Here is a 21,557-nt window from a genome sequence, read left to right on the forward strand (position 1 = left end):
CTTGATAAAAGTAGAAGTGTCCCAGTTTCATGATGGCGACAGCCTCAAGCCTATATGTACCCTGATGTTGGGCTTGGAGCCATACTTGGGTGAATAAGGAACCCAGCATAGGGTCAGGCACAGGGTGGGCCTCTCCATATGTGCACAGGGACCAAAAGTTATTTCTTGTATATTTGGAATATATTTCAACCAAACTCCCTTCCTTTATCTATATGATAGGAAACTTCTTGAACTCAGAGACTATGTCTTCTATTGTTTCTGATGTCCCCGTATGTCATGCTTCTATTGTATTCATTCAACAAATGTGTAGAAGCACAGATACTGCAGGGGTAACATCTGTCTCTGAGTAACAGAGACAGGCCCAGTCTTTGTGCTCAGGAGCCAGGTGGACTAGGCTTAGGGAACTATTATCCCCGTGACAGAAAGGGAGGATCAGGCACATGGTTTTCAAAGGAACAAGAAAATCATGTGTGATAGCTTCACAAACAGGAGCCAAGCAAACAGTGCATGACAATTAGTGGCAAGAGAAATGAGAGAATCGCATTCAATTGTTTATTTTGAACAACCCTCTCAAAATAGTAGGGCCAGCCTTCTGAGAAGCTGGAAATGTTGTCTACCTTCATCTCACCCATGACTGCACAGGTGTGTACATATGCAAAAATTCATCCAGCTGAACCTCAGCTATTTTGATATTATTATTTTTTAGTTGAAAAAAGAAAACTGGTAGGAAAAGTACAAGCTTGATTTGGGGCATGTCCTGTTATTCACAAGATTCTCCCAAATCAGCCCTGTGCTGATCCAAGTTGGAAGGGTGTGTGTGTGTGTGTGTGTGTGTGTGTGTGTGTGTGTGTGTGTGCATGCACACACACGAGAACATGCACCCATTACACACGCTCATGTACCTGTGTGAGTGTGACACAAACATGAATCCATCCAAATGTATTCTTGTCTTCTACTGGGCATGTAAGCCTTGAGGTAAGAGTTTCTTAGGATGCAGAAGTGTTGGTACAGAGCCTGAAGATCAGTACACTCTAGCTGCACCTTAGAACCAGCTGGAGCATTGTAAATAAACAAATAAATAAAGAGCATTAGTACCTGCCCACAGAGATCCTGCTTTAATTGATATGGCATGACAACATGCACTGGTATTTTTTAAAAGTGCCCCAGATTTTTTTTTCCATGCACAGCATGAATCAGAATCTCTAGAGAGTTCTAGCCTCCCTTTATAGAGTTAAGGAAATGCCATTTCACAATGTGAAATCGGTGTGCCTGGGGCGGTGTTCTTGGGTGCTCATCTCAATCACTTGGGGAGCATGTCCAGCTTACCCATGCCTGGGAAGAACCACTGCCCTCAGGTTACGAAGGAGTAAGTGGTCAGAGCTTGGAATCAAACCCAAATGTTTTGATTCTTAACCACTAGTTTGTTCCACTTCATCTCCTCCAAATGGAGACATCATTATTGGCAGGAGCTTTTGAAATAAAATTGCAGCCATTGCTTTAATCTAAAATTGAACTCAGTAGAGCAACCCCACTGACTAAAAACATCAGACAGAATCCAAGAGGGTGGGGTTTATTCTTTCAACTTTTTTTTTTTTTTTGCTATGATTAAACCACGCCAAGCCCTCCTAGGTTTGATTCCCCCTGCCACTTCTCACCAGCTTGTCCCCTACCCCCACGGATAAAACCTGCCAGTTAGGTTAGTACTCTTGACTTAACAGACTTTGGGGGCATTTACTCTGGTACGTTTCCATTTTTTTTTTTTTAAATCACATTTAAGAAGCCAGTACAATGGAGAAAAAGTTAATCAGCACAAGACTCATAAAGACACTGGTGTATCTGGAAACACCGACTTGGAAAGGGCATTAATGAGATCTTGGCACACTCATTCAAGACCTCCAGCAAAGTCTGAGCTGCCAACTCACATGACTTCAAGACTTGCCGGAGTGGTGACTTGAAATCCCAGCGGAACTCTTGAAGACATTGAATAGAGCGTCTGTTTTTAATGGCCTCCCTCCAGTTCAAAGGAAAGTCATTAGTGGTATCATGATTTAGAAGCAAATGTGAATGACTTTCTCAGAAATCCATCATCCAGATGAATGGGCATAATCCGTTTGCTTCTTTAGAGATAATCAGGCCGTTTTCTTCTTCGGAGATAATCAGGCCCTTTTCACCGTTCCTATACGATGACTGCTTTTTTCTTAATTGGATCACTTGTTTTTAACAAGGGTCCACAACATATTCACATAGAAGAGAAAGACATAGTAGATATCAAGTTTTGCGATTACGTGGCTGGATAAGAACATGCAGGTAAGAGATTGGCTTAGGACAGAACTAACCTTATTTTGGGACTGGAGGATATCGAAATTCAGTTGCAATGCCACTTTGATGCTGAATAACTCTCTGCAAACAGCTCTGGTCTGACATGGAGAAGGAATGGCAGGGAGACCTCTTCTTTAGATAACCCTCTTTCTTCCTTTCTGACCTGCTGCAGCAGCAGTTTCACGTTCCTTTCCAAAGCTAGACTCTATCTTTATTTTCTATCTACTCCCCTCCTACTTTCTCTGGGAACTTGCTAGCTCATCTTTTTTCTTCATCCTCATCAATGTCTTACTTCCATGGAGGATTTAATCTTTTTTTTTTTTTTTTTGTACCAGGGATTGAACCGGGGGGTACTTTACCACTGAGCCATATCCCCAGCCCTTTCTATATTTTATTGAGAGCCAGCGTCTTGCTGAGTTGCTTAGGGCCTCGCTAAGGTGCTGAGGCTGGCTTTGAACTCGTGATCCTCCTGCCTCAGCCTCCGGAGCTGCTAGGATCATAGGTGTGCACCACTCTGTCCCTCGAGGATTTGCTCTTTATTGGAACAATCCACTTTGAAGAAAGAGCAAGCAGGCAAGAGCACAGACCAACGAAACCCATCAGGCATGGTGGATCTCGGGGAGCACCAAGCTTCCCTTCATTTCATCTTCTCCACTAGCTCCCAATGTCTAAGCCACGTTGCCCGCACGCTCAGAGTTCTCGGCGTTGCTATCAGAAAGGACTCTCCGCTTGGAAATCTGTCCTCTCACCCTGGGCAGCACGTCATTTTCTGTTGGCTCAGCTCTCCCGGTATACTTCTCATCTTCTCTATCAGCGTTTCTCCTCCTCCTGCTCCTACTCTTGGCTTTTCTTTTGTCTTTTTTGCAAATCTTCTGTTCTGAAACTCCTGCATCCTCACATTTCAACTGTCCTCCCAGGGGGACGACTTTTAGCTCAGTTCCACCCAACAGTCTCTCCCCAAAGGCTAATTCCTTGGTTTTAATCATCTTCTAAATAACTTCATTCGAGAGTCTCGGCTTCCTACCAGAATTCACAAAATGTTGCCTGATATACCAAAATCCTGTTCTCAGGATCCTCATTTTGGTAGACGGCTCTTTCTTCCAGGCTCAAAACACTGTGGTCATCTTGTTCTTTATTCTTGTTTGGCTTCTGTGACCTACTGATGGCCTCTCGATTAATCGCTTTTTGTAAAATTTCACTTTCAATCTCCTTCTATGTCACCTTTCCAGGTGTGATGGAATCCGTACCTTATCCCATCGGGCAGAGCTTCTGTGGCAACCTCTGTCCTGATCCCATTGCCTTAGACTCTTACCTGTTGGGACAGTTTTGACCTTTGGGACATACATGGGGACATTTGTTCTTGCAAATTGTCATCTGTATAATATCTCTTCAACTTGATGGCAAACAAGCAAAGCCTTCAGCCAAATAAGCACAGTTTAGTATGCAAACATGTTTCCTCATCCATTTATTCATGCATCCATGCAATACCATCGTGTGTCAGAAAGTGATGTTTTGGTCAAATAGAGACCACCCTTGTGATGGTGGTACCATGAGACTGTAATGGAGCTAAATATTCCTATCGCCCTGTGACTCTGTAGTCACCATAATCTGTGGTGATGCTGGTGTGGACAGACCTATTGCTCTGACAGTCATATAAAAGTCAGGCGCTTGCAATTTTGCATAGTGCATGATGTTTGGTAAAGATAATAAAACACTGTTATTGATTTAGGTGTTTACTGTACTAGACTTTTCATTGCTACTGTAGCTCACACTCCTACTTTTAGGAAAAAATCTTACTATAAACCAGGCTCAGTGGTGCAACGCCTATAACCCAGCGACTCAGGAGGTTGAGGCAGGAAGATTGCATGATGGAGGCCAGCCTCAGTGACATAGCAAGGGCCTAAAAACAAATCAGGGAGACTTTGTCTGAAAATAAAAAAAACAAAAACAGGGCTGGGAGGTAGCTTAGTACTTGAGTGTCCCTGGGGTTCAATCCCCAGTACAAAAATAAACCAAAAGCATAAAACACTACCACCACCACTAATACCACCACCACCACCACCAACAACAACAACAACAAAACATTTATTGTCAAACATCCTACTATGTGACATCTCAGGTTTACCACATCTCCTGATCACATCCTCTCCACTCATGCTTGATTCAATCTTGTCCTGTTTTATTCCCATAGTCTTAGGAGCCATAGGCTTCACACACACACACACACACACACACACACACACACACACACACACACACTCACACACACACCATACCTTTTAAGTGTGTAGCAGGCTATGAGATTTGCACAATGATGAAATCACCTAAGGACTCACTTCTCAGAATGCGTCCCCATCCTTAAGTGACAACCATACTCATACAGGTGCCTGCTGTTGGGCAAGCTCTGCTAGATGTTGGAGTACCCATGTGAGTACAGGGTGGTCTCTCTCTGTGAGCTTCATGCTCTTGTGGATTCTTTGCTGAGGAAATGAAAAGAGGAGGTAGGCAAAATGAGTGCCCAAGAGAACAGCTGTATTCTGTATTCTATCCTGTGCTGTATGTTGGAAAAGCACGAGTCGTTTTGTTGATTGGAAACGGAGGCTCACTTCTTACCAGCTCTTACTGCTTGGGGACTGTAGGGAATCTGTCCACGAATGCGTGGGCGGAGGTCCTTTTAGAACAGAAGCCAGGGTTAGCCATGAGATGCCTGTGAAGGATCAAAGTGGGAGAAGGAGCGGTCGGAGAGTCTTCACACCGTGATGTCCGTCTGGATCCCATGAAGGAGAGAAGAATGAAGAGGGTTGGATGGGAGCGCCTGGATTCCAGGGAAGTTGCATGGAGATGTGGCCAGGTTGACGGAAGTCCTCCAGCCCAAGGCGGCTGTTGGAGGAGCTGCAGCCCCCGGGGTTGCCATCTGTGCTCAGCCATTGGGTAGAAACAGTTGTCAGGAAGTGTAACTCCTGGTGATGTGGTTGTGGGTCCGGAGAGAAGCAGCTGGGGCCAGAATTCAACTGTGCTCCCTGCAACGGGACACCAGCTCCGCACAGCCACCTCCACGCTCCTGACTGGCAACGGCAGAAAACTTGGCCAACTTTTGACAAAGTTATGGGGCAGATGGTAAATGTCCATGGCTCTCTCTGTGGGTCACAAGACGTGGCTGCTGCACAAAAGCCACCAGGGACATTAGGTAAATGAATAGACCTGACCATATTCCAATCACACTTGACCTACAAAGGAGGCAGGAGCCCAGAGTTTGCTCGTCCGGCATAGTTTTCTGACATCTTATTATAGTGAATAAGGGGATATTGTCCTTAGACATCAGATACATAGAGGTCAAAAATGACATTTGATGGCAGGGTATGATTTCTATTTTTTTTTTTGCTTTATTTTCAGCACTTAAAAAATAGAAATGACTTCTCTGAAGCCTGTCCCTTATATCTATGAGCAGATATATGCCCTAGTATTATTTTGATTAATTAGTTGATCAAAAATTTATAGAAACATACACCAAGTATTATTCTAGGTGCTCTTGTAGTAGCAAAATAGAACAAAATCTTTGTCCAAGTGAAGCAAAGTGGGGGGAGACATGCACTAAACAAAATAAATAAGTAAAATATGTAGAATCGGTGATAGATATTACAGATGAAATGAAGTTGTTCTAGGAGGTGGGGGTGGGAGACGTAGCATTCTAAATTGGGTGAGTCAGAGAGAGCATTACTATCTAGAATACATGATTCAAACAATTTAATACAAAAAAAACCCAAATAACCCAATTAATAAATGGGCAAATGGATTACACAGACATTTCACAAAAGAAGAAATACAAATGTCTAACAGGTTTGCAAAAAAAATGGTCAATATCATTAGCAGTCGGGGAAAAGCAGATCCAAACTACACTGAGATTTTAACTCATCCCTGTGAGATTGGCAGTCATTAAGAATACAAACAATCAGAAGGGCTGGAGAGGATGTGGAGGGAAAGGAACACTTTTACACTGTTGGTGGGGCTGTTAATTAGCACAACCACTATGGAAATCAGTATGGAGCCTCTCAAAAGACTCGGAATGGAAACACCATGTGACCCCGCTGTCCCACTCCTCAGCGAACTGCGAAGGTCCACGCATGTTCATAGCAGCAGCTCTCACAATAGCCAAGCTACAGAACCAGCCTAGGGGTCCATCAATGGATGAATGCATAAAGAAAGTGTGGTGTATAAACACAAAGGAGCTCCATTCAGCCACAGAGAAAAAGGAAATTATAGCACTTGCAGGAAAATAGATTTTGCTTCACCATCATGTTAAGCAAAATAAGCAAAGTCAGAAGGTGAAGGTTTTATGTTTTCTCTCATATGTGGAAGCTACAGAGGAAGAAGAAGAAGATGGGGGGTGGGTGAGCCCATGTAAAACAAAGGGAGATCAGTAGAATAGAGGAAGGGAATCAGGAGGTGGGAGGGATGGAGAGAGGGGGGAGGTGCTGAAGGTTGATATTGGCCCAATTATATTATTATATTGTGTGCATGTGCTAACATGTCACAACAAATCTCACCATTCTGTACAACTATAAGGTACCAGTAAAAAAGAATAAAAAAAATTGGGTGGGTCAGAAAAACTGTCACAAAGAAGGTGGCATTTGAATAAAAATAGCTGGGATTAAGATAATAATCCATGCAAATTAAGTTGGGCCAACATTTCAGAAGGGGGAGCATCTAGTGTGGGGTGGGGAGAGTGGTGTGGCTGGAGCAGAGTGGGCCAGGAGAGACTGAGACTCAAGGAGGTGAGCGGCCAGGCTTCTGGATGACATGGCCTTCTACTCTGAGCTAGGTGAGAAGGCCTAGGACTGTTGGGAGCAGAGGAGGCACACAGTCGGATCTACATCTCACACCCTCACCCTGGGTGCTGTGCCGAGACCACCCACACTGAAGGGGGCCACGTGAAGAAAGTGTTTCGAGGCTTCAAGCAAAAGATGCTGCTGACACGGACCAGGTCAGCAGCCCTGGGCTAGCAGGGTTGGAGGGTTGATTGCACATAGAGCGTGAGAGGAAGAGTGGGCAAGGAGGGTGAGCGTGTGGCCTGTGTACCTGGAGCCCCTGACTTGCCATGCACTTACATGGCGGGATGGTCCACCTGGGCCGTGAACTTGATGGGACTGAGATGCCTAGAAAATGGGTCAAGCCCACCTTTCAGTGTATCTGTCTAGGTGTTTCTAGGGATGATTGACATGTGGGTCAGCAAACTGAGCGTGGAGACTCACCCTCCATGTGGATGGTGACATCCAATAAACTGGGTGGCCACATGGAGTGAGAAACGTAAGAAGGGAGAAGGCTGCGGACGTGCGTGAGCGCCATTCTTCTTGAGTGGGTGCATCTTTCACTACAGCCATCACTCACAGACACCTGCTTCCAGGCTCTTCACCTGTCACCCTCTAGGGGACTTCCAGGCCTTTAGCCCCACACTAGGGTCCCTCTTGTTTGAGGCTCCAGCTTCTTGGCTGAGCAGCTGCTGGTTTTCCTGGCTCTCCAGTCTGCAGAGGGCCACTGGGGGACAAACCAGGCTCGGATTATGTGAACCCATCTAATCAATCCCCTCTCACATAGAGACCTTCTATTGGCTCTGCTTTTCTGGAGAAGCCCAGGGAATACCTCATGATACACACTGGCAGCGGCAGAGGCAGTGAAGAAGGTCAGGAGGACAGATTTGGGGGTGTAGGTCGAGGTTCCTATTAGCAATACCACGGGAGATGCTTCAGTCTAGATTAGACCAGAAGCTCAGGCTGCAGATGTAAATTTGGAAATTTTCTGCACCTGGCTGCACATCATTAGCTTCTGCCTGTAGTCAGGGCTCCTCTTTTTGCAAACAAGGCAGAAAAAAAGCAAATGTTCACCTTTGCTAACTTCTATAGAAAAGGGCAATGAGAGAAAAAGCAACGTCGGTAAGTAATTTCTCTTCCGCTCTTCCCATACAAAATAAGGATAAAAAAAAAGTCAACTTTCTGTGATGATGGTGGAAATGACATGAGGTGAGTTACAGAGAGCTCCTGACATGTCACAGGTTCTTTAAATAGACGGGTTGCCTTTCCTTCCCCTTCTGGGACCCGAGATGCTGTGGTCAGTCGGTTGTTAACTCGTCCATAAAGCTTATTTTTGGACTTCCTCACTTTACAAAAATGGGGACACTGCTATTTTTACACTCTGTTATGGCAGAAGACAGGAACTTTTCCTTTTCCCCCCCAAAGCTACAGCTTTTCCAGAGCTGGTCAGGTGGAGTTTTAGGTTTTGTTTGTAATGATCCTTTTCAGTTTCTGTGTATTACAAGGGTGGAATGATTTCCAAGTTCTTGGTAACCATTAACCACCTCCAGATGGGCCTGACTTTCCCCCATCCTCCCTCCTGGCCAAGACTTGCCTGGAGAAGGTCCAGGGAGACCATTCATAGGGCACAGACAAGTCCAAAGCCAAAAGGAGAGAGTCTGGTGGAAGGCCAGGTGCAGCACAGGTGTGGGCCTCTCTGGGGAACCCAGCAGCCTTCCAGGGAAAGGTAACTCTAAAGAGGTGACTTTAATTCTCTGGGGAAGAGAACACTTCACCCTCAAATCTAGCAGAAAACTCTGTGGTAGCATTCTTTAGCTCATTCCCAGCCTTATCAGTCCACTGATATTTGCTTTACACTCCTTTCTCCCAGTGCATGGATAAGGCCAAGATGTTTGTACATGTGTATACCTTGAGAGGGGACCATAAAGTCTGGACTCTGAGATAATATTGTTTTATCACTTAAAAAAATGTCAAGAATAAATATTTTTAAATGTGTTGGTCTGTATTTCCAGACGTGGTGGCCTGTGTGTGTGTGTGTGTGTGTGTGTGTGTGTGTGTGCGCGCGCGCGCGCGGGCGTGTGTGTATTAGTTTGCATGAGCGGCCATAACAAAACCACACAAACAGACAAAAGAAATTTTTTTCCTTACTGTTCTGGAGGAAAACAAATCCTTCTCAGGGTTGGTTTCTACTAAGGCCTCTTCCTTTGGCTTGGAGATGGCCTCCTTCTTGCTGGGTCCTCATAAGTTCTTCCCTCTGAGTTATCTGTGTCCTTATCTCCTCCTTCTATAAGGAGACTAGTCCTAGAAGATTAGGATCCACCCCATGACCTCAGTTCACCTAATTACCTCTTAAAGTCCCTGTCTCCAAATATAGTCACTTGTGAGGTACCAGAAGGTAGGACTTCAACATAGGAATTTTGGAAGGACCCAATTCAACCCATAAAAACATAAATGCACATATGTACATACATATGTGTGTGTTGATGTGTGCACACAAAAACTATTTTTACTATAGCTTTTAGTATATGATTAAATATGTTATTTAAAATAAAATATAGAATGAATAAATAAAAACATAATCTTTTTATATGCATTTCTTACACACACACACACACACACACACACACACACACACACGAGTACACACTCACTCTATGCACATGATTGACATACTGTCCAGTGTGTACTTGAGACTTCCTCCTGTCTTACAAATACCAGGCCCCTCATTGCCTCAGGTAGTTCCCCCGCGTGACTGTAGACATCATGTTCCTTGGCTCTGCCAGAGTTTGTTGTCTAGATTAGTTGATTTTTGCAAAATGCTCTGCAGGGCAGGCTCCCGGGGCCTTCCAGCCTCACCAGGCCTGTGCAGGAGGATCACAGCTAAGGTGCTCTGCTGCCGGGTGAGTTGCAGCTGTGGAAGGTTCTAGCAGCAGGATCTTGAGACAGAAATGCCTCCTGGGGTGGGGCTGCAGAGGGTGAGCGGGCTCCAGGCTTTCGTTTTCCTGAGATTCCTTTGGTGGCAAGCAGGAACAGCGGCCGCAGCAGGGATCTCTCACAGGGTGGATTCTGTTTAGGCTGAGGAAACAGGGAACCAGCCAGAGACCAGGAAAAGCCCATGCTTCTGGGTTAAAGATAAACTAAAAAAGTATTTTTAAGAGCTAGCTGTTGGTCCACTGGGAACAATGGGCAAGTCGAAGGCCTGGGGATGAAGCCAATTCCATCTCTGACTAATTTTGTGAGGGAACTGTAAATGTCCTAAAAACTGGCAACACTTGGACACTTGCAATGGGGTTTTGGAGACGACCTTGACTTTTCCCTTGGAGCCCGGTCAAAGTGGGCAGAGAGAGCTTATCTTTCATAATCGTTCACACTTGACTCATTTGGGTTGAACTGATCAAAAGGGTTGAAAATCCTATGCATGTAGCAATTCCTCTAAGTCTTTGCGACTGTTCTAGTGATTTGTTTTCATTATCTCTACTTCCCCACGAGACGCTTCTTCTTCTTCTTCTTCTTTTAATGTAAGTTATTTTTAAATTTTCTTTAGATATTGATGGACCTTTATCTTATTCATTTACTTATATGTGGTGCTGAAAATTGAACCCAGTGCCTCACACACGCCAGGCACGTGCTCTACCTCTGAGCCACAACTCCAGTCCCCAACCAAGGCTCCTTTAACCTCAGCTCTAGTCCTGGAGTCTCACCTCCTGCAAAGCATCCCAGACACTGAAACAATTTCTTTCTTTGGCTTCTGAAACTCTTGGGTGTTTTCCTATCTCACCGAGGACTTCCCGGTCTCCCTTGCTACTTTCTTACCAGCTTCATCTTTTGATATTGGCACGGCCCAACCTTTCTCCCTACCTACCTTGGCTTCCCAGGTGATGTCATCAAGTTCACTGCAGGAAACATCTCTGACCACTAACCTTCTAACATCCTTCTCCTTATTTGACATTTCTACTTAGACTTGAGCTGGACAAAGTAAACGGAATACGTCCAAATTCAGAGGCCCAATTTTCCTGTCAAATCTTCTCTTTTTCTCAGTCTCATTAAATAGAAAATTCGGTTTTTATGGTGGCCCAATCCAAAGACCTAAGAATCCCATCTAGCTCTCCTTTTTCTCTTATGTATAAATCCCGTAAGACAATTATGCAGTCAATTTTATACGCACTGTTATGGTTTAGATGTGGCATTCCCCAAAACCTCACTGTGAGACAGTGCAAGAAAGTTTGGAGGAGGAATGATTGGCCTTCACCTAATCAGTGAGTTAATCCCTGATGGGATTAGCTGGGTGGTGGCTGGAGGCAGGTGGGGTGTGGCTGGAGGAAGCAGTTCCTTGGGGGCGTGGCTATGGGATATATATTTTGTGTCTGGTGAGTTAAGTCTGTCTGTGCGTTTTCATCACCTTGTGAGCTGATTCCCTCTGCCACACTCTTCCTTCCTGTCTGTGGATTGAGACCTCTGAAACCATGAGCCCCCAAATAAACTTTTCCTCTACAATTGTTCTGGTCAGGTCCTTCAGTCACAGCAGCAAAAAAGCTGATGAAAATAGGTATCGTCTTAAAAATATATCTTAAATGTGTCTGATTTCATCTCTGTCCTTGACTAGTTTAATCACATCCAATGTGACCACCTGCTTTGACATTTTCCCCCTTGTTTCTGCACAGAAGAGTAAAAGTGATCATTTCTAAATGCATCGTCTTCCTCTTTTTAAAACCCTCTAGTTGACTAAACTGTTTCCCTTTCCAACAGGGCCCCACCCGACTTTGCAGACAGGGTCTATCACACACCAGTCTGGCCACACCCTTGGCTATGCTTGCACTTGCCCAATGCACTCCAGCCTCAGTGACCTCCTAGCTACTCCTCAGACATGCTCAACACCTACCTTAGGACATTTGCATTAATTTGCCTGCATGCTTTAAAAAATTCTTCCCATCCTCACCCCTGTCCCCAGGTAGCCCAATAGCTTGCTACCTCTCTGCCTTACAATGAGTTTTCAAATATTCCCTGCTCAGCAAACTTTCCCTGGTCACCCTTGGTGAAATATCAGTTTCCACCCAGCATTTGCCTTCTTCCTCTTCAGGTTTTGAATTTCCCTGAAGCTCATATCATCAAGACATATCTCAGTTACTTTCCATCTTGTCTACCTCCGCCAGAATGTAAATTCCGCATTCCTGCTGTAGCACCTAACGCAGAATCTGTAGACGTATCTTTTTTGGAGGTCCTTTGAGAAGCTTTGCTGTCAATAAAAAAATGAGGTGGTCATAGAAGGGAGGTGGAGACCAAGGAGGGTTGAACCAATGCGGGGGTGGGGAGGGCGGGCATGAGAGCCCAGCTGCGTACCGACGGGAATCATCCAGTGGGCAGGGAGGACCTGATGATGTCAGAGAGGGGACTCACTCCTGGTGCCAGACGAGGGGACAAGGTCTTGATGAGCAGCAATGACAGTTTGTCCAGAGCCAAAGGAGAGGAAGCAGAATGGACGGATGGGTGCAGGCGCCAGCAGTTAGGTAGATGTGATGGGGGGAAAGATAGGGAATGTGTCTTCCAATTGCTACTTGGTAAAATAATTGAGAAGTCAAGCATTAGCGTAGGGACATGAGTAAAAGGGAGGGATCAAGCATTTCAGGAAAAATAAGGCAGGAAACAGACATCAAGGATGATGGCCGCGGAAACGGTCTGACCACACCATCCTTGCCTGGCAGCATTCAGATCCACTTGAGGTCTGTGATCACAAGTTCAGTGTGGACCCAGGGAGTATTTCTTTGGTCTCCGTGGCCTGTCTGGAAGCAGGTGAGTTGGCCAAGAGATGAATCTTCAGGTTGCACTCATTGTTGTGTACCTAGCCCTTGGGGAGACTGGCCTGCTAGTTCCTTAGGATGCGTGCAGAACCAGCACACCAGATAGAAATGATTTAGGTTAAGGAAAGTCCTTTACTTACAAAGAATACTTTGTTTCCCTGATCCTCATTTCACACTAGATTCTGACGTTCCAATTTTCAAAGACATTTTTTTATTGCAGGAAGAGACACTCAATCAGCTTAGGTGCAGGCTTTAAACATTTCCATGCCACTTAAAACATGGGGACCTTCTTCAGTGCCCACCCACTAGGATGTCCAGCCCCCACCTGGAAATCGGTTTATTCTGCGGAGTCAAGAGTTTATTGAAAAGCCTGAAATGGCTAATGCGGCTCTTTCGGGGGCTTGCGACATTTCTTCTGGGCCAGGATATTGCCTACTTTATTAAGAAGTGAAACCTTTAGTTTTCCCCTTATGGTTGAGGAAGTCCTTAAAGACAGATTTGTGTCACCCGAATTCCCTTTCTCGTCCCTTCCTCCGCAGCAGCAAATGAAATCATTACCCAACTTATGACTTTTTTTTTTAATGTAGTAAAGCCATTTTGGGGAAAAACCCTTGAAAATTAGGGGCCCAGTGAGGAGGAAATGAATGAGCCTTATTCTCCTGAAAATCTTTTGCAACCTCCTGTGGCCAGGACCGGGGTTGCTGGGTGCTTTTCAGCTGGTCCTGAGCTGCTCTTTGGCAGTGGGAAGCTAATGTGCCCGTAGTCACTAAATAACCCTCGACCCAGGGCTGGGGTTGTATCGAGCTCAGCAGCGCCCGAATTCTTGGCTGTATATGCCTATGATGCACAGGTGCAGGAGACACCCCGGGGCTTCCCCACAGACCCGTAGAGTGCAGGTCTTTGATTTGATCACATCCTGTACTCCTTCACACCTCCCCTCTCTCATGTCTTCCCTGATAAAGCCAGGCAGGGACATTCTGTTCCGAGCTCGTTAGTGAAGAATGTTACCAGGCTGCCCTAAAGGGGGTTTTCTCCTTGTGGGCTCCTCCCAGTTGGGCAAGGGGAGCCAAACATGGACTGTCTGCACGAGGCCAGTTCACAACTGCGCTTCCTCACCTGTGTCAAGAGTCTAGATAGATGATCCCTTACTTCCCCAGGGAATTCACAAAAGGGTCCAATGAAGAGCTATCTGGCAGGCGGAAGAAGCTGACCAGTCTCGGGGAGATAGTTCTCCTTGAATTCATTTCTCTGAATGGATCATGACTCGTTTCCGTCCTGCTAGAGAGAGTGACCCTCTAGGGTATGAAGTTGGGGGAGGGTGGTACACAGTCTCCTGGCAGGAATCTCTTGGAAAGCTAAAGGGTCAAGGAGTTTGACTCACAAATATTTATCAAGTGCCTACTGTGGGCGAGGGCTGGACTTGAGACGAGTGATTCTCAAATCTTGCTGCGTTCTACATAGAACCCAACAGTGTACAGAAATCCTCATGCCCGAGTTATGGTCCGAACCAAATACATGGCTGAGAATAGGACCCAGGTGTCTGGACTTTTTAAAGCTCCCCAGGGGACTCAAATGTGCACTCAGCGTTGGAGACAGTACTTTTTTTTTTTTTTTTTTTTTGACAGTGCTCCTCAGCTTCCAGCAAAGCACCTGGGGATCCTGTTCAGCATGCAGACTGTGGTCAGTAGAGGTGAAGCCCACGATTCTGTATTTCCCTAATGTTCCCAGGGAACGCTGATGCCTGGACCACACTTTCAGCAAAAAACAATAAAATCACTTTATTCTTACCCCAGAGGCTTCACGAAGGCAATTCTTTTTTCCCCCCTCTTGAACTCCCTCCCTGGAATTTCCCATCCCATGTGTCTTCTCCTCCTTAGTCCTTCCCCTAGTCACCTCCATGTAGTCATCTCTACTTTCTTTATAATTCTCCATCATTATACTCAGTTAGCTTCCTTTCTAGAATTATCACAACTAATAATTATTTCTTTCCTTGTTTGTTCCATGATTTGTTCCTAGGAATCACATCCATCATTTTTTCATGTAGCTTATACTTAGTATCTGGCGTGAGGTCTAATACAGGGCAGGAATTTGGTAGATATTGGTTGAATGAACAACCACAGGGGTCACTGGCCAGTTGAATTATTTTTTTAGTGAATTATAGTTATACACAATAGTGGGGTTCATTTTAACATACTCACAAATGCATAATACATGGTTCTCTCCATTTCAATCCTTTTTCCCTTCCCTCTTCCCTTCCCCTGAATCCCTTCCTCTACTCTATCAGTCTTCCTTCAATTTATTAAATAAAACTTTAAAAGTGTTACTGAGATAATAAACAGAAGTTGTAGGAAGGGTAGCTTTGATCGTGACTCACCCAACCCTTGTCCTAAAGTTAGTTCTGATTGATGAAGTGCAGTACCGACGCTCAGACCTCTTTCCTCAAAACAGAGCTTGCAGAACGGTAGGAAAATCGGTGGCATTGCCTGAGGAAGTCATCCTATTCCTATGAAAAGGATGAATCATCAGTTTCCCAGGGTTATCTTTTCAGGTCACTGAAGCTCACCAAGATAGCATGCAAGGTAAATCATCAACCGAGAAGCGCCATAAACGTCTCAGAAGTCGAGGTAACCTTGGAGCTGGTTCATTACTAACCTGATACCGTATCAGAGGCCTTAGCTTGCCAAGGGCAGCATCTTGTCCTTTCACCAAATCTGGGACCTAAATGGCAAGCACACCAAGAATCTTGTTCAAACTCCCTATTGTAAGTTGTGAAAACACCTGCATGAAGTTGTGCTGATTTTCCAAGGATACTGCAGTGATCAGAGATATTCCCAGACTTTACGTGCTCCTGCTGAGGCGGGCCATCAGGGTCTAAGTGAAATGATTTAGTGGGGATTAAAGAAAGGGATGCAAAACTTATGAAGTCTCAGGAAGGCCCAGAAGGGGAGGAGAAGTGGTGTTGTTATATCCCCTATTCCTGAGAAAATGAAGTCATGCACAGACTTACTGACTTAGGTATGGACAAGCGCAGGCTGGAGCAGGGGTGGGCTAGAGGAAGAGGATCAGGGCATCTCCGTTCATCTGGGACTTCAATCCACTCAGAAGAACAGTCTCCCTCTTCCTCAGTTCAGCACAAGGGATTTATGTGATAGGTTGTTTCAGCTCTTTCTGAACAGGGTCTAACAGAATTGCAAGCTTGTTTGGGCCACACGCATTTTGAAAGTAATGAATGATTGTGCTTGCCCTAAGTATGTATTTGATTCTCATTTTGAGAAATCGGGCCTTACTATTGGCCTTCTCCTTGGTGCTGAGACTACCTCAGGGGCTCTGTGTGCTGGTAGCTGTGGCTTAGTGAGGCCTCCTTTTCCACATTATAGGACAATAAGCAGGGAAATGGCCAGAAGCCATGAGAGTGGTATTTAGGGACAGGACACATGCCATCTCTGAACTGGGTGGCTCTTCTTAAATTGGTGCAAAGATGTTTGTTCTGATTCACGTGTGGAAAAGGAAGCTTTCGATGAGATTGTTCATCTCTTGCCTGGAAGTCTCTGTCGTGTCTGGAGCTGAGATGTTCTGTGTGATAAAAATAAAAATTAGAAGGAATAGAGGAGTGCCAGGGATTTAGGATTTGTCCTTTGGCCAATCAGTTCCAATCCTAAGAAATAGGAATGAGAATTATTCTATTATGGGCTACAGGATAAGTTGTGAGGGCCAGGAATTTGATAATGTACAGCATCTCCCAAAGTTGGCAAAGCCAAAGAAGATTCTTGAGAAGTCACAGCATCTCAACACTGGGTACCGTTGGGGTAGTTCCACCTAACGTGATCCTCCTGAAGAAGCACGGTGCATGCCTTGTGCAGGACAGAGAGCTCAGGTCTTTCAGAAAAGCTCTCCTTTGTTGACTCAAATTTCAAAATTAATGTTTTCTCTAACTATTTGGTCTTGTTTTCACTAAGGGTAGGAAATAAGCTCTTCTTTCTGCAGCACTTCTAAATAGAGTAAATAGCCCTTTTTTTTTTTTTTTTTTTTTTACGTCACAGAGCCCTCTCTCTGTTTGTGACCTAGGCAAGAATCTGGACATTTACCCAGTTGTAGGCCTAAGAGCTTCACCTTACGTTGAATCTTGCTCTTCTTCTAGGGATGTTAGTTTTAGGTCATTGATCCAGTTTGAATTATTTTCTGCAGGTGGCGTACTATAAGGTCTTACTTTATTAATCTATTTATTTTTACTGTAGATATCCAGGTTTCCCAACAATGATTGCCACAGAGACGGTGCTTACTGAATGGCCTTGGAACCCTTGTTCAGTACGTGGACCATTTGGCTCTATGTGACAGTTTATTTCTGAGCTCTCTGTTAAATGACACTGGTCTATGTGTTTACCTTTATGACAGTCTCACAGCATTCCTGGAGCTTTGCAACAGATTTTGAAATCGGGAAGTGTGCGATCTCCAACTTCACTCTATTTGCAAGATGGTTTTCCTTACTTGTAGTCATTTGAGCTTCCATGTGAATTTTAGGATGGATTTTTCTGTTTCTGAAAAAAAAAAGTGCTATTGAGATTTTGATAGGGATTGTGCTGAATCTGTAGGTGACTTTGGAGGGTACTGACACCTTCCAGTTTTCTTTCAGCGAGAGTTTGTAGATTTCAGTGTATTAGTCTTTTGCCTTCCTAAGTATTTTATGTTTTGATGCTATTGCAAATAGAATCGGTTTCTAATCTTGCTATTAATATTCTATTTTACCCAGGAGGATACTGAGGCACAGAGATGCTAAGGAACTCGCCTCATTAGTCGTATTGTGATATTACTAAATTGCAAGGCCCGGATTTGAACTTGGGCCCTTGACCCCGGAATTGTTCTTGAGTGGCCCAGCATGCAGTCATTGTGGAAAGGGACCTGTCCCTGGAGGGCCTCCAGGATGGTGAACTTTGGCTAAATGACAGTGGAAAATCAGAATGACTATGGTTTCTGCCCTCTCCTCCCGGTCCTCGCTTCACCTTTACCGATTACCTTTTCCCAGCCACAGTTCATTAGGAAAGGCAGACAGATGGCAAACTACAGCCCTTCAGCTCTCCAACTTGAGAGCCTTGACAGAGATTTATAGCCCATTCTCTTTAGAGCGCCCCTTTTCCTTCCTTTCCTAACCGGACTGTGAATGGCTCTTATCTACTTTTGTTCTTTTCTATTTTTTTTAAACACTTTACTTCAATTTCCTAGAATAATTTCAATAAATAATTGAAAACTGGTCTGGAGACACAGCAATGATTTTTTTTTTTTAACTGCACTTTGTAGTAACGACTCTGGCATTTTCTTTATTGTGGATGTGTCTGGACTGTACAAGGATCCCTTTGTATAACCAGCCTCCATAAACGGATGGGCCAAACAGAGGCTTCCTTGATCCTGGCACAGTGGCACGGACCTGGCTCAGGAGTGGGACATCAGTGTAATAATCCTCCCTCGTGTGCTCGGTTATCAGAGGCTTGAAAGGGGACATGGAAATACTCTGTGTGACATTTGTTTTATTGGAAAGGCCTCTAAGGACCCAAAGGGAAGCCTCAAATGAAGGGCACTGGACACTGGGTCTGAGATCAAACTGGGGACATGTTGGGGCATAACCATGGCTCTTCCTCTCTCTCCCTCTCTTTCCACTTGTGACGATGCGCTATCCAGCTGCGGTCCTCTCCACATTTTGTTATTGGTGTTCATCAAATTCTTGTTTTCTCAGTAAAGATCCCCGAAAACTTTTTCTTGGAAGATCCCCGAGAACATCCAGGGCCTCTGTGGCTTCGCGATGTGTTCCGAGTTTGTTGAACGGCAAGCTGATCTTGGTAACGGCCCCCTGCAAGGGTCCCAGTGTCCACTCAGCAAAGCCAGAGAAGTGCTCCTTTCTCAAGGTGGTTGTCAGACACCGTACAGGCAAGCTGCTTGACCCCCGTGAATGTGACACACGAAGTCGGCATCTCCGTGAAGTTTTTATTTGTGTTCTCCTCACTGTGAGGGTGCACACCTAATGGGTTGACAAATCTGTAGAGAGGGATCTCTTGTTGATCTTGGTTATGTTCATTTGTAGGATTTCTATAGATATCAATGAAATCAGCCCTTTGCCTAAAATGGGATGTGAATATTTTTTTCCCCTTTGATTTGCTCTTCATTTTGAGACTTTGCTTATGACACTTTATCGGGCAAAATTTATCCAGATTGGTGAATATTTTCTGTTGTAGTTTCTGATTCAATATGGGTTTGGATTTATACTTGGGTGTTACATCCTAAGGATGGAGATATAAGTAGAAGATACAAAGAATGATATGTCCATATCTATATCTATATCTATGTCTATATCTAGGTACATCCATTCTTATCCATCAGATACAGCTAGACAGATACAGATATATATTTCCATATATGTATATATATGTAGGTATATATATGTAGATATCTATCTTTCTCTCTTTCTTGGGAAAGAAAATAGGCATTAACCTGGCAACAAAGCCACCTTCCTTCAAGATCTTTGGCAGATTTGGAAGACACCTGGGCTGGGAGGTTGCAGAGGTAGGTCAGAACCTATGTGGGGCTCAGCTGAATCTTAGATTCTCCCTGGGGCAGGGAGACTCTTCAGACTCTCAATTAAAAGGCTAAATATTCAATGCCCAAGGCTCTGAGGCAAACCACAGTTCAGTTATGACCAAATTAGCCTGATCGAAACCTTGCTCTGCCTCACAGCAAAGGAGGCACACTCTCTTTTGGAAGAAAACATCTTCTAGAGTAGCTATGGTTTTTTAGGGTCCAACATCTGGAAAAATATTCAAAAATTAATGATCATAAAAAAAAACCAACAACGACCAATGAACAATCAAAAAAAAAAAATCATGCCATAGATACAGAAAACCCAGTTGATCAATATACCGTGGTACCAGGCAAAAACTTTATTCAAACTGTGATTATCAAGCTTGAGAAAATAGAACAGGAAGCATGTGTAGTAGATGCAGTTTAGCTGGTGGGTCAGATTTAAGAAAAGGAATTGGGGAGAATTTTCATTACCCTAGGTACATGTATGAGTGTACAAAGGATACATTGTGTCCAACCAGAGAAATGAAAGGTTGTGCTGCAATTGTGTACAATGAATCAAAATGCATTCTGCTGTCATACGTACCTAATTTAAATTAATTGATCAATAAAAAAATTAAAAAATAAAAACTCAAGGGCTTAGCAGATATTAAACAGGATCAACATAGAGAGGGAAATCATAGTCCGATTAATTAGATTCAAAAATCTTAAGATCTTTAAAGTGCACAGAGGTGGGGGTGGGGGAGTCTATTTCCTTTGGAAACAAAACAGAACAAGAGTAACACTGAAAGCTGCATTTCACCACAAGTGAAGAAAGCCAAAAAGCGAAGGAACAGCACTTTTAAAAGGCCAAGAAAACAATGACCAGCCCAGAGGTCTATGTCCAGTAAAGATATCCTTCAAAAAGGAAGTAAGGAAGTTTTTGGAAAGACCCTCATTGACATTCTAACATTTTATATCTCCTCTTGGAACTCTTACTTCTGCTTCCTAATCCTGACATAAGTCACCCAAACCTACCCAGTTACGCAAGCCAGGTGTCCAGGTGACATCTTGGTTCATTCCTTTTCTTTTGGCCTCCATGACCCATGCCGGATTCTATCTATATCTAGAGAAATCTTCAGCATCTTTCTTATATTCATTCCTATTAGTGTGGATTTTGAACTTGGCATCTGCAAGTTTCCTAATGCAACTTCCTTCTTCAATCCTATGCTTACCAACTCATCACACTTTTAAAAACGCAAAACTGAGCACATCTCCGCCTCCCTTGGAATTTTTTTTCTATAGTTCCCTTACCTAAGCCCAGAGTCCTGAGAAGGACGTGGAAGATTCTTCAAGGACTGGATCTAGTTTGCTCTCTTTTCTTTTCTTTACCCACTGAACTTCAGACAGACTGAACTGGTTGACATCCAAAAACTGGCTCGGCCGGTCGTGTCACCACGCCTGTGCACACGCTCGTCACTCTGCTTGGCAGGCTTTCTTGACCTTGACCACCTGTAAACACACACAGTAGTTCCCCGGATCCGTGGTTTCGCTTTCTGTGTTTTCGGTGGCACACAGTCGACGGCAGTCCAAAAAGTATGAAGTGGAAAATTCCAGAAGTAAACAAATCATCAGTTTAAAATTTCATGCCTTTCTGAGAGGCATGATGAAATCCTTCACTGTCCTGTTCCGCCTGCCCAGTGCATGAATCACCCCTTGGTCCAGCATATCCTCGCTGAGACGGCTACCTGCTTATTCATCACTAGGCAGCCCTCTTGGTTGTGAGATCAGCTCGGGGTGCTGCAGTGCTAATGTTCAAGAAACCCTTCTTTCACTTGATGGTTTCCTCCAAGTGCAAACTTTTATAGCAGTATGTTACCATAATTTTATATTATATGACTGTAATTTTATAGTATTACTATAATTTTATAGTAGCAAAATGACTATAATTTTGTTATTAACTATTGTTGTTAATCTCTTATTGAGCCTTATTTTATTCTATTTTAGCACTGGGAATTGAACCTGGAGGTGCTTTACAACTGAGCCACATCCTCAGCCATTTTTTTTTCTTTTTTTTTGAGATGGCCTCACTAAG

At 44.2% G+C, this 21,557-nt stretch overlaps 1 long non-coding RNA gene across 1 annotated transcript; it reads right to left on the reverse strand.

The window, feature by feature from the left end:
• Positions 1-9,640: 9,640 nt before the first annotated feature.
• On the reverse strand, positions 9,641-21,129 carry LOC144366360 (uncharacterized). The gene is made up of 3 exons (XR_013425434.1): positions 20,777-21,129; positions 17,301-17,454; positions 9,641-16,492 (listed from the first exon to the last, which is right to left on the reverse strand). It is a non-coding gene; the product is annotated as an uncharacterized LOC144366360 (long non-coding RNA).
• Between the last annotated feature and the right edge of the window lie 428 nt (positions 21,130-21,557).

This window comes from Ictidomys tridecemlineatus, chromosome 8 (assembly GCF_052094955.1).
Source record: "Ictidomys tridecemlineatus isolate mIctTri1 chromosome 8, mIctTri1.hap1, whole genome shotgun sequence".
Lineage (NCBI taxonomy): Eukaryota > Metazoa > Chordata > Mammalia > Rodentia > Sciuridae > Ictidomys > Ictidomys tridecemlineatus.